The sequence below is a fragment of the Rhinolophus sinicus genome, linkage group LG06 (genome assembly GCF_036562045.2).
Source record: "Rhinolophus sinicus isolate RSC01 linkage group LG06, ASM3656204v1, whole genome shotgun sequence".
Classification (NCBI taxonomy): Eukaryota; Metazoa; Chordata; class Mammalia; order Chiroptera; family Rhinolophidae; genus Rhinolophus; species Rhinolophus sinicus.
In genome coordinates this window covers 162217680-162231135 of record NC_133756.1, presented here as the reverse complement: position 1 = coordinate 162231135, position 13456 = coordinate 162217680, and positions in this window count along the sequence as shown.

The window sequence follows — 13456 nt, the reverse complement described above, 5'->3', positions numbered from 1 at the left end:
CAGCCGTCACCGGCCACGTGGGCGGGTCCCACCTAAGAAGGGCACGTTCCCCATCCTGGCCGGTTAAGGCCCACCTGGGAGCCAGATCCCTGGACCCACATGACGGGTGCCTGTTCCTTTCTGGGCAGGTAGGACAAGGGGCAACCCACAGCGCTGCTCAGCCTGTGACCAGGGGCCTCTGCCTGGCACCCCTCCACCCGAGGAATGGGGAAGTGGGGTGTCACGGGGCCTACCTGTCCCCATTCCCCAGCCAGGGACTACTACATCCTGTCATCTGAGAATTCACCGCACTCCCCATCCCTCTCTCCTTGGGGGGCTTATCCCCAATCATCCACCATTATTGTGGCTCCCCTAGTGGCCCACAGGTGCCTCAAACTCATGACTTCCAAGGCCCAGCTCAGCATTGGCTCTGAGAGTGTGTTGGGCACTAAGGGTTCTTCCTAAACTGAAGGGCATTTCTGCTTACCTGGCTGGAAACCTGTGCTTCGTTCTTGGGTCCAATGGGCCTTCCTAAATATTCCTACAAGCTAGTGAGCCACTCCCTTCCCCGGGCCCCTACTGCTGCCTGCCCAGGGGCCCCAACCCAGCTGTCCCCTCCCTGCAGCCAGGGACCCCTCAAAACACAAACCTGCACACCTTTCCCTTCCTGAAATAAAGGCCACGCTGCTGTGCCCGGCATTCCAGGCCAGGGCAGACCCTCCTAGTGGAGCACAAGGCCGAGAGCTGGTCTCCAGAAAACTCCGAGGAGGTGGAGACCACGGAGTGCCCCTCCATGCAGGGCTGCCCAAATCTAGGGGGTAGCAGGTCTGAGGCCCCAGCTGTCCCTCTGCCTTGTAGGCCACCAGACTGCAGCGACGGCCACTCCTGGCCTGCAGGAAAATCCCACTCTACGTTAGCGCCCCAGGAGTTTAGTGGGGGCTCCCTGTTTGCCAGCCAATTGGGATTCGGAGATGAAGCTGCCCTCTTAGCCCGCAGCAGCTCACGGTGTGGTGGGTAAGATGTGAGAAGCACTGGGAAGAAGGTAGGAGGTGGGCACACAGGAGGCATGTGACCCGCCTCGGGAGCTCAGGGCAGGCTGCCTGGCAGAGGGCACTCGGCCTCTCTTCCAGGCTTTCTGCTCCAGGCAGGGGCGGTGGCGGGTTCAGTGCCCATGACAACACGGACACAGGAGGAGCCGGGACCTATTCCATGGGTGAGAGTCCACGTGGCAGGCCAAGGCGGAAGTGAGTCACAGACGGGCTTGGCCCCGAAAGGGGCTCTCTTCTCTTCACAATGAGGAAACCGAGGCACGAGAAGGCCAAGTCACCTGCCCACGGTCACCCTCCAAGCAAGTGGCAGGACAGGAGTCACTCCAGGTTTGTCTGTCTGTCTACAAATGTTGGTGGGGCAGGAGCCCAGGCAGCCCTGGGGAAGAGTGGTTCCTTCTCGGGGGCCACACCCACTCCTGGACACAGCAGCAACCCTGCGCATCCACGCCTCAAGGGAAGTCCAAGGGCTCCCCCTGGTGGCTGAGGCTCCCTCCAACCTCCTTCCCTCACCCTGCGTGCTGCCCCTGGCCAGAGAGGTGGGGTCCCGCACTCCACCCTGCAGCACCCCCAGCCCCCAACATTCCCCAGGGGGAACCCCCCCAACCCAACTCCCCCGGCACCGGGAAGCCTTCCTGGTTATCCCCCCGCTGGAAGAACTCTCACCCCCTCAGTGCTCCTAGACGGGGTAGTAGGTCTCTTCTGTGAGACAGAATGTTCTCGGTGGAATCATGTCACTTGTGCCTGGGACTGTCTCCCTGCCAGAGGGAAGCCAGGAGTTCAGGGGAAACACAGTAACCTCACATTACAGGCCTCTGGGCTTCTGTCCCAGAACCAACCAGCTCAGTCGCTTGGGGCAAACCATGTCCACGCTCAGCCACAATTTTTATATCTACCACTTTGCTTAAAAATCATAGGGACCATCTATTCAGTACAAGGACCAGCAACAGCTAATATTGTTTTTGAGCACTAACTGTGCACCCGACTTTGAAGGCCTTAGAGCCATCGTCTCGTTTAATTCTCTCAGACGACGATCTTCCTGCTCTCCCACCCCCACCCCTAACTCACACAGCAGCCAGATGGTATTTTAAAAATATAACCCAGATCATGATACTCTGCTGCCTGGACCCCTTGGATGGCTTCTCAATGAGAGTAGGAAAAGTCCAAATGAGAACTGAGAACGCATGTGGCCAGAGGGAGGCATTCCTGAAAAATCGGGGACAGGGACATGAGGGATCCAGGCAGAGTGATGTGCGAATGCAGAGGCCCCGGAAAGACAGGAGCCTGGCGAGTGTGGGCAGCAGAAGAGGCAGCGGAGAGTGGAAGACACAGGCCAGGGCCAGGGGACATGGGCCAGCGCGGGCCAGCCTGAGGACGTGGAGGCCCAGGCGGGTTTTCAGCAGAGAGAAAACATCATCCGATTTCGGGGTTAAAACTTATTTTGTTGCCCCGAAGTATTTATCGATGAAGTGATACGCTGTCTGGCTTCACGAGGCGACAGTGATGGGGGAAGATACAGCAGGAGGCGTGTTGTTGCTGTCGAATGTGGTTGCTGGGCTCATCGCGGTTCTTTATCCTCCTCTATCTCTGTTTGGGTAAGTCTGGAAATTTCCATGATGAGAAGTTAAATGATGGAGAGAAAGGAAGGGAGAGGTAGAGTGGTGATTGCAATCCCTTCAGTAAATGCCTGTTTGGGTTGTGACATGGAGGGCGAGTTGGGGGCAGCGCATGGGGGACCCAGCTGGGAGGCTCCTCAGTTGGGAGCAATAGTGCGGCTTGGACCAGGGAGGGGCCACACAGGAGGGGAGAAGCCAGTGAACTTGGGGACGTGTTTTGGAAGCTGAGTCAACAGGACTTCCACTGTTTCTTTTACCTTTTCTTTTTTTATTGGGGAATATTGGGGAACAGTGTGCCTCTCCAGGGCCCATCAGCTCCAAGTCGTTGTCCTTCAATCTAGTTGTGGAGGGTGCAGCTCAGCTCCAAGTCCAGTCGCCATTTTCAATCTTTAGTTGCAGGGGGCACAGCCCACCATCCCATGCGGGAATTAAACCAGCCACGTTGTTGAGAGCTCCCGCTCTAACCAACTGAGCCATCCGGCCGCCCCAGCATATTTGTTTGTTGATGAGAATGAGCCAGTAAAGAGGCAGACTGTCGATGAAGGGGAGGAAAAGGAAGACTTAATTGCAGGAGCTTCGTTTCTGAAAGTGACAGGGCAGGGGTTTGGCACAGAGCAGCCCTTCAGCCACTCTGTGGTGGGAACGACTATTATGCCCGTCTCCAGGTGGGAAAACTGAGGGCGGGGAGGTTAGGTGACTTGCCCAAGGCCACACACAGGTCAGGGCTGAGCCAGGCTTTAAGTCCAGTCCGTCTGGCTCCCAACCCCACGCTCCCACCGCTGAATCGACCTTAAGTGCCAGATTCGCCAGTCTGGCGTTCTCAGTGAGTAAGCTGTCTGTGCCCCAGGAGCAGAGCAAATGGCAGGGGCTCGGCTCCACCTTGCCGACCATGGAGTTACCCCGTGTGACAGGACAGGACAAGGGGAGCAGGCACAAAGATGTCAGGTGAGCAGAGAGACGGCTCTGAGGGGTTAGGCCCAGTGCGAGGTCCGGGGCCCTGTAAATGGAAACGCATGAAACAGGAAGACCCCACCCGCCTCCAGCCTTCCTCCTGCACCTTCGGGAGACCCCCAGCTCTGCATCTCTGAGAGCCCCAGAGAACAATCCCACTTTATTCCATAAGCCCCGAGCAGCCCTTTGTCCAGGCAGCCTTTGATTGCAAGGAGCAGAAACCTCGGGCCTTCCCAGAGAAAGGGGGACTGTGGCAAAGATAGAAGGGGAGCCAGGACTCACGGGGCCTGCTGTCCACCCCTCATTTCCCATCCCCTTTCCACGTCTCTGCCCCTCTGCAGGGCCCCTGCCTTTCCAAGACTCAGGGTCTGCTTTCTCCCAGGGGCTCTGGCTAGTAGTCTTGACACCAACAGTGACGTCCAGCTCCCAGGACCCTGTGGTCCCATCCACTGTGGCCAGGAGGCTGTCCCCAGTGGGCTGTGGGTGCAGCCCCGCTGCTAAGGGGTGTAGGCTGAGAAGAAAGGATGCCCACATCTTGGTGGGTTTCTGTTCCACGTACCAACGGAGCTCTGGGCACACAGATGCCAGGACGTGCTTCCTGCCATCAAGGAGTCACAGGCTGGGAGGAAAGGTGATGGAGGAAAGAACAAGGGTTACAGGAGAAATGGATGCCCCCAGGCCCTGCTTCCAGCACGGCTCCATGCAGGCACTTTTCAGGGCAGTTGCCTGCAGTATTAAAACCACAGATGCAGCTGCAAGTCTGGGTTTCTGCCCAACAGAAGCGTGTAGGAGGCACTGATCACAGTGCTCCTGGCAGCATTGTTGGTAATGGCGAAAGTCGGCTACAGTAGCACCGCAAAGTATGAACAGCCATCAGAAAGAATGAGCTAAAGCAATCTGTAACAGAATCAGTGGTTTTCTGAGATGTATTATTGAACAAAACAAGAAGTTACTGATAGTACAATACAATACTGCTCGCATTATGGAGTTACCTATTTCTCCATAAACACGTGTATCTCCACAAGTGTAGCTGTTAAACACAACACACACTGATTATCACAGTTTCTGTGAGTCAGGCATCCAGGGACTGCCCCGCTGGGTCTTCCGCCTCAGGGTTTCACAGTTTTAATCACGGTGTGGGCAGGGGCTCTCTCCTCACGTGACGCTCACCTGGGGAAGGGTCCGCTTCCAAGGTGACATGGCTGTCAGCAGCATTCAGTTCCTTGCAGGTCGCTGTCCCGGCTGGAGGCTGGAGGCTGGGGACTCCCTCACCTGGCCACATGGCTCCCTCCATAGGCAGCTTGCAACATGGCAGCCTGCTTCTTCAAAGCCACCAAGGGGGAGTGTCTCCAAGCAAGACAGGCATTAAAATATTTTTTTATTGTCATAAAATACACATAGCATCAAATTATCATTTTAACTATTTAAAAATATGTAAGTTCAGTGGCATCAAATACACTCAGTGTTGCGTAACTGTTTCTAGAACTTTTTCATGATCCCAAACAGAAACTCTGCACTCGTTAAGCAACAACTCTCCACTTCCCCCTCCCCCAGCCCCTGGCAAACCCTATTCCACTGTCCATCTCTGTGAATTTGCCCAGTCAAGGTGTAGTGGAACCATTCGATATTTGTCCTTTCATTCCTGATTTCAGTGATTTGAGTCTTCTTTCTTTCACTCCTAGTCCATCTAACTGAAGTTTTGTCAACTGTGTTCATCTTTTCACAGAACCAACTTTTGGTTCGTTTTTCTCTATTGCCTTTTGATTGTCTTTTTTGTTCACCTCCACTCTCATCTTTATTATTTCCTTCCTTCTTGTGGCTTTGGGTTTAGTTTCCAGTTCTTTAAGGTGTACAGTTAAGTGATTGATTTGAGATCTACTTTTTGAATATAGGAGTTTACAGCTATAAATTTCCCTCTTGGCACTGCTTTCTCTGCATCCTGTAACTTTTACAGTGTTGTGTTTTTATTCTCATCCATCTCAAGGTGTCCTCTAATTTCCTTTACGACTTCTTCTTTGCTCCATTGACAGTTTAAGAGTATGTTGTTTGATTTCCACATTTTGGTGAATTTTCCAGTTTTCCTTCTGTTATTGATTTCTAGTTTCATTCCGTTGTGATCAGAAAAGAGACTTTGTATTATTTCTTTTAACATTTATTAAGACTGGTTTTGTGGCCTAAAATGTGATCTACCTTGGAGAATGTTCCATGTCTACTTGAGAATGTATATTCCGCTGTTTTTAGGTAGTGTTCTAAATATGTCTGTGAGCTCTAATTGGTTTATAATCATTTCCTTAGGTTTTTTTTAAATGTGGTTGTTCCATCCATTAATAAAATGAAATATCTATTTCTCCTTTCATTTCTGTCAATTTCTGTTTCATCTATTTCGGGACTCCTTTGTTAGGTGTGTATCTGTTTATAACTGTTATATGTTCTTGCTGGGTTGAATCTTTTATCAATATGAAATGTCCTTATTACCTCTTATCATCTTTTTTGACTTAAAGATTATTATATCTGAAAATAATATGGCCATCTCAGCTCTCTTATGTTACTATTTGCATGAAATATCTCTTCCCATTCTTTTACTTTCTACCCCTCAGACTGGATAGTTTCAACAATCTTATCTTCAAGTTCACTGATCCTTTCTCCTGCACGTTGAAATCTGCCATTGAACCCCTCTAAGTGATTTTTTTAAAATTTAATTTATTATACTTTTCAGCACCAGAATTTCTGTTTGGTTTCTTTTTATATTTTCTATCTCTTTATTAATATTCTCGGTTTCTCCAAACATTGTTTTCCTGATTTCCCTTAGTTTTTTTCCATGGGTCCCTTTAGCAAATTGAACATATTTAAGACAATTGATTTAACGTTCTTGACTAGCAATTGCATTGTCTAGGCTTCCTCAGAGATGTTTTCGGTCAAGTTCTTTTTTTCCTGTTTACTTGTATGTTTTGTAATTTTAGTTGAAAACTGGACATGCTGAATATAGTATTATAATGTAGTGACTCTGTAAATCTGAATCTCCCACTCCTCAGGTATTGCTGAGTTTTGTTTATTGAAGGCTGGAGCAGTCCATTTGTGACTTTTCCAAACTATTCTTGCAAAGTGTGTATTTCTTGTTGTGTGTGATCACAGAAGTTTCTGTTCCATCACATTAAATCTGTAGTCAGCTTGACAAATATTTCCTTAAATGTCTGGCTCTACCCTTTCTCCCACAAATAATGAAGGTTCTGTGTCTTTAAATATCCCCATAGATCCTGTCAGGGGAAGCTGCTGCAACAGAGAAGGCTGAAACCAAGGCAAACATCTGCTCTGGCCCCTCAGAGTACTGCCAGACAAACCAAAGCGGCCAATCCCAAATTTCTGGAGAACAAAAACCCTACTGCCTACCCTGGCACCAGCCAGCCACTCCAGGAATGTGGGCCACCTCCCCATAGCTGTGGCAGGACTGAGTAGCAGAGGATGGTAGATGGTTAGTATACACTCCTCTCTCCCTTTTTAAAACATTCCTCTTATTTTTATAAGGGGTCATCAAGTTCCAGAGTTCCAAAATGGTTGAGTCCAGGCACTTTTTCCAGCCTCATCATCGCTTCAATGGAGGGATCCCCTGCTAGAGTTTCCTACTCTGCCATATTGTGTGACATCACAATCGCACGAAATGTAATCCCTTACATGGAATCATGGACATCTCGTCACCTTGGCTGCTTTCTACTACTTAGAAGAAGCAAGCCACAAGTCCTTTCCACACTTGGGGGGAGGGGTTACATAAGGTTATGAATTCCAGCAGGCTGGGACCGTGGGGCCGCCTTAGTCTGTCCGTCACATTGCTTATGTAATACGTTATTTCTAAATAAACATACATATATTTGTATGTGAGAGAATGGGGGAAGTTCTGAAAAAAGATGCACTGAACTCTAAATAATGGAAGGAAAGGGGCAAGAATTGTTTACAGGGGATGGAAAGAAGTAAGAAGGTAAATTTTTTCTAAGAAAATATATTCGATTATTAACAAAGAATGACTAAAGATTATAAGCAACTCCTTCAGAGAGGAGACAAGTAGTAACATTTGAGCTGAGCCTGGAGTGCTTCAGGAAGAAGGAAACATCTATTAGCTTAAGAATTTCCAGTGATTCCCTTTGCCCCAAATATATTCAGGGCCCAGCCCAAGAGTATTAATAGAAGCACAAAAACCATGTGGCTAAGTATTTAGAAGTTAGAAGTCTTCTACTGTGTCTTTTTTTTCCCCCTTCCCATTTTGCACAATTCAGTTCAGAACCCATTAGGTAGGGCAGGAAATAGAAGCTCTTCGCGTAGGTGATGGAGAAGCTGTGATACCCTAGAGCGGGGGGAAGCTGGCAGGACCAGGACCAGGACCAGGTAGGGTGAGGGGGAGGCAGTGAAGCACTCACCTTGGGTGAACATTTTAGAAAGGTGCCAAAAACTCAGTAATTAAGATAACATTTAAGTATTTTAAAACATCAAAATAAGTGTAAAACATCCATAATGAGCAAAATATCAAAATGGTAAACTCAGGATCAGTATTATGGATTTTTCTTTTCCTTTTAAAAATTGTTAGTCAAATATAGCTAACACACAATATTATATTAGTTTCAGGTGTACATCATAGTTATTCAACATTGATAGACCTACAGAAGTGACCACCACGGGGCCAGCAACCATCTGACACCGTCCCGCGCTGTCACAATGTTATTGCCTATTTCCACACGCTACACATTACACCCCCGTGACTTACTTGTTTTATACTTGGAAATTTGAACCTCCTATTTCCCTTTACCTTTCCCCCTCCTTTTAAAAAAATGTTCAATTACAGTTGATATTTTATATTACTAATATTGTTTTATATTAGTTTCAGGTGTACAGCACAGTGGTTAGACATCTATATAGTTTACTAAGTGATCTCCCTGACTAGTCTCGTCCCCACCTGGCACTATACATTGTTATTACCACATTATTGTCTATATTCCCTATGCTGTACTTTACACCCCCATGACTATTTTGTAACTACCAGTTTGTTTCTTGATCCCTTCACCCTTTTCACTCTGCCCTCCAACCCCCTCCCATCTGGCAACCATCACCTTGTTCCCTGAACCTATGAGTCTGTTTCTGTTTTGTTTGTTCATTTATTTTGTTATTTAAATTCCCCACATAAGTGAGATCATATGGTATTTATCTTTCTCTGATTTATTTCACTTAGCATAATCCCCTCTAGGTCCATTCATGTTATGTTGTCGCAAATGGTAAGATTTCATTCTTTCTTATGGTCGATAACATTCCATTGCATATATGTGCCACATCTTCTTTATCCAATCATCCATTAATGGACACTTACGTTCCTTCCATATCTTGGCTACTGTAAATAGTGCTGCAATGAACATAGGGGTGCATACATATATCTTTTCAAATTAGGGTTTTGGATTTCTTTGGATAAATACCAGAAGTGAAATTGCTGGGTCATAAGGTAGTTCTATTTTCAATTTTTTGAGGAACCTCCACACTGTTTTCCATCGTGGCTGCACCAATCTGCAATCCCACCAATAGTGCACGAGGGTTCGCTTTACTCCACATCCTCGCCAACACTTGTTGTTTGTTGATTTGATTTTTTCTTTTGTCTCAAGCTCAAATATGAGTCAGTACGACACTTAGTTATCCTTCAAGAGTGCATTTGTGTGGCATATGGCCTAATAGGGGATGTCAGAGCCTCACTGGGGTCCATGAGTCGTCCACATGGGGAGCAGCTCAGCTTGGGGTTTCAGAGCCTGAGTGAGGGAGGAGCTGTCCGCATAGATGGCAGCTTGGTGCAGAGTGTCAAGCCCCAGATAGATGAAGAGGACACCTACGTGGTAGTGGCCCGGTGCAGGGGGAGTACCCCAACAAAGATGAGGAAAGCATCCGTTCAGGATAGACCAGTGCAGATACTCAGACCCCAGAAGGGCTGAGAAGAGCTTCCAAGTGGCTGTGTGTGTCCCAACATCCATTGTCAGAGTCTGGGTATGGAAGGGACAGCATTTGTGTTGGGGAGCTGCAGTGGTGGGGTTAGTTACAGTGAAGGGAATTGATCACGTTCATAAATAGATGAAAGTTTTAGGGAGACATGTTTCTCACAGTTGGAGACAGAAGGTACAGATTTGCAAAGCGAGAAAACTAGAATGAAACCTAGAGTGTCAGGTTAGAATTGCAGGCACTGGCATGACATCTCAGTTTTCAATAAACTTCCAATTTCTCCATCTCATCCTTTGTGCTATATTTTTATCACACAGCTCACTTTTACATATGCTGAAAGTTATACATTGTTACTATTTTTGCCTTAGATAATTATATGTCAGACAAATTAGAAATTAGAAAAAAATGTATTTTATATTGACTTTTGACTTTATCATTTCCAGAGTTTGTTTTTGTGTGTTGATCAAAGTTTCTGTTTGGTATCATATCCCTCCTTCCTGAAGAGCTTGTTTTAACATTTCTTGTAGCACAGGTCTACTAGCAAAGAAGTCTCTGTTTTTAGATTTTCTTTAGACATTTTTGTTTCACCTTCGTTTCTGAAAGATATTTTCCCTGTATAGAGAATTCTGGATTGACAGGTTTTTCTTTCAGCATTTTAATGATGTCACTTTATTGTCTTCTGGCTGCATATTTGCTGATTAGAAGTTGGCTCTAAGACTTAGCTATGTTCTTTTGTCAGTAATGTATCCTCCACACACCCCATGGCTGTCTTCAATATTTTCTCTTTATATTAGCTTTTCATTAGTTTGACTATTAGGTGTCTAGAGGTGTGTGTGTGTGTGTGTGTGTGTGTGTGTGTGTGTTATATTTATCCTGCTTGGGTTCTCTGAGATTCTGGGATCTATAGTTTATTATCTTACGTTGCTTTTGTAAACTTCTGGGAGACATTCTTCAAATATTTTTCCTGCCTCATTCTTTCTCTTTTCTTTTGGGACTCCAATAAGACATTTTTAAACCTTTTGGTATTATCCCATATCTTTTAGATGCTCTGTTCAACTTTTTTTCCACTTTGTATTTCAGTTTGGGCAGTTTCTATTGACATAATTCAAGTTCACTGATCCATTCCTTAGCTGTATCCAGTCTTCTGATGAACTTGTTGAAGGAAATCTTCATATCTGAAACTTTAAAAAAAAAATGCATTTTATTGTACTTCCTTTTATAATTTCCATCTGTCTATTGGGATCTCCCATCTGTTCATGCATGTCGCCCACTTTTTCCATTTGATTGCTTTCTGCAGTTATTGTTGTTTGCATTTTCTAAAGCTTTATATAAACAGAACAATACAGAGTGTGCTTTCTTTTTGTCTGGCTTCTTTCACTTAGTATGTTGTGTGTATCAAGGATCCATTCCTTTTTATTTCTGAGTAGTATTACATTGATGGATATACCACAATTTCTTTGTTGATGAACCTTGGGTGGTTTCCAGTTTGAACTGTTAAGCTACTATCAATATTTGTGTACACGTCTTTCTGTGGGCATTTGCTTCCTCTAGGAGTGGAATGGCTGGATCCCTTGCTTCCGTGTTTAACTTTTTAATAAACTGCCAAACTATTTTCCACACTGTTTGTACCATTTTAAATTCCACCGTTAGTGTATGAGAGTTTTTGTTGTTCCCCATACTCACCAACATTTAATGTTGTCAGTGTTTTTAATTTTAGCCATTCTAATAGGCTTATAGTGGTATCTCATTTTGGTTTTAATTTGCATCTATCTAATATCAAATGCTTTGAACATAGTTTCCTGTGCTTATTTGTTATGCATGTATCTTCTTTGGTGAATTATCTATCAAAATCTTTTGACTTTTGAATTAGTTTGTTTTCTTATTATTGAACATATATTATATATTACATATATATATGTACATATATATATATGTTCTCAATACAAGTCCTCTATCAGCTATAATTTGCAAAGATTTCCTCCCCATCCATGGCTTATCTTTTCATTCTTTCAATTATGTCTTTTGAATAGCACAAATTTTTAATTTTGGTGAAGTTAGTTTTATAAATTATGAATCATGTTTTTGGTATTATATCTAAGAAAGTTTTGCCTAACCCTAGGTCACAAAGATTTTCTCCTGTTTTCTTCTAGAAGTTTCATATTTATATATTTTACATTTAGGTCTATGACCTATTTTGAGTTAATTTTTGTATATATTGAGAAGCATGGATTGTGTCACCTCTTTCATGCCTGAAATTGGTAATTTGTATCTTCTCACCTTTATTCCTGATCAATATAACTAGAGATTAATAAATGTTATTGATCTCAAAGAACCATTTTTGGATTAGTTGATTTTTCTCTATTTCTGTCTTCAATTTCACTGATTTCCAGTTTGATCTTTATTATTTTCTTTCTTCTGTTTACTTTGGGCTTAATTTAGTCTCCTTTGACTGGTTCCTTAAAGTGGAAGCTGAGCTCTTAGATTTGAGACCTTTCTTCTCTTCTAATATACATATTTAGTGCTTTAAATTTTCCCCTAGATACTACTTTAGCTACATCTCACACATTTTGATATGTAGAGTTTAATTTTCATTCAGTTTAAAACACTTTCTTATTTCCCCTCTGATTTCGTGACCCATTCATTATTTATAAAGGTGTTGTTTAGTTTCCAAATATTTGGAGAATTTCCAAAGCTCTTTCTATTATTTTCTAATTTAATTCCATTATAATCAGAGAACATATTTTGTATGACCTGAATCCTTTTAAAAATATTGAGACTTGTTATATGGCTCAGAATATAGTCTAGCTCAGTAAACGTACCATGTGAACTTGAAAATAATGTATTCTACAAAATAAAGAGGCAACCAACTGAATGGGAGAAGATTTTTGCAAACAGTGCCTCCGATAAGGGACTAATGTCCAAAATATACAAGGAAGTCATGAAACTCAACAACAAAAAAACAAACAACCCAATTGAAAAATGGGCAGAGGACCTGAAGAGACATTTCTCCAAAGAGGACATACAAATGGCAAATAGACATATGAAAAAATGCTCAACATCACTAATCATCAGAGAAATGCAAATAAAAATCACAATGAGATATCACCTCACCCCAGTCAGAATGGCTTTCATCATCAAGACAAATAGTAACAAGTGTTGGAGAGGCTGTGGAGAAAAAGGAACCCTCATACACTGTTGGTGGGAATGCAGACTGGTGCAGCCGTTATGGAAGGCAGTGTGGAGATTCCTCAAAAAATTACGAATAGAATTACAATATGACCCAGCAATCCCTCTCCTGGGTATCTACCCAAAAAATCTGAAAACATTTATACATAAAGACACATGTGCTCCAATGTTCATTGCAGCTTTGTTTACGGTGGCCAAGACATGGAAACAACCAAAATGTCCTTCGATAGATGAATGGATAAAGAAGTTGTGGTATAATATATATACACAGTGGAATACTATTCGGCGGTAAGAAAAGATGATATAGGAACATTTGTGACAACATGGATGGATCTTGAGAGTATGATGCTAAGCGAAATAAGTCAGACAGAAAAAGCAGAGAACCATATGATTTCACTGATATGTGGTATATAAACCAAAAACAACAAGAGAACAAGACAAACAAATGAGAAACAAAAACTCATAGTTTAGTGGTTACCAGAGGGCACGGGGGGTGGGGGTGAGAGATGAGGGTAAGGGGGATCAAATGTGTGGTGTTGGAAGGAGAACTGACTCTGGGTGGTAAACACACAATGGGATTTATAGATGATGTAATACAGAATCGTACACCTGAAACCTATGTAATTTTACTAACAATTGTCACCCCAATAAATATTATTTTTAAAACTGCAAAAAAAAAATGTATTCTGCTGTAATTGGGTAATATGTTCTATAGATGTC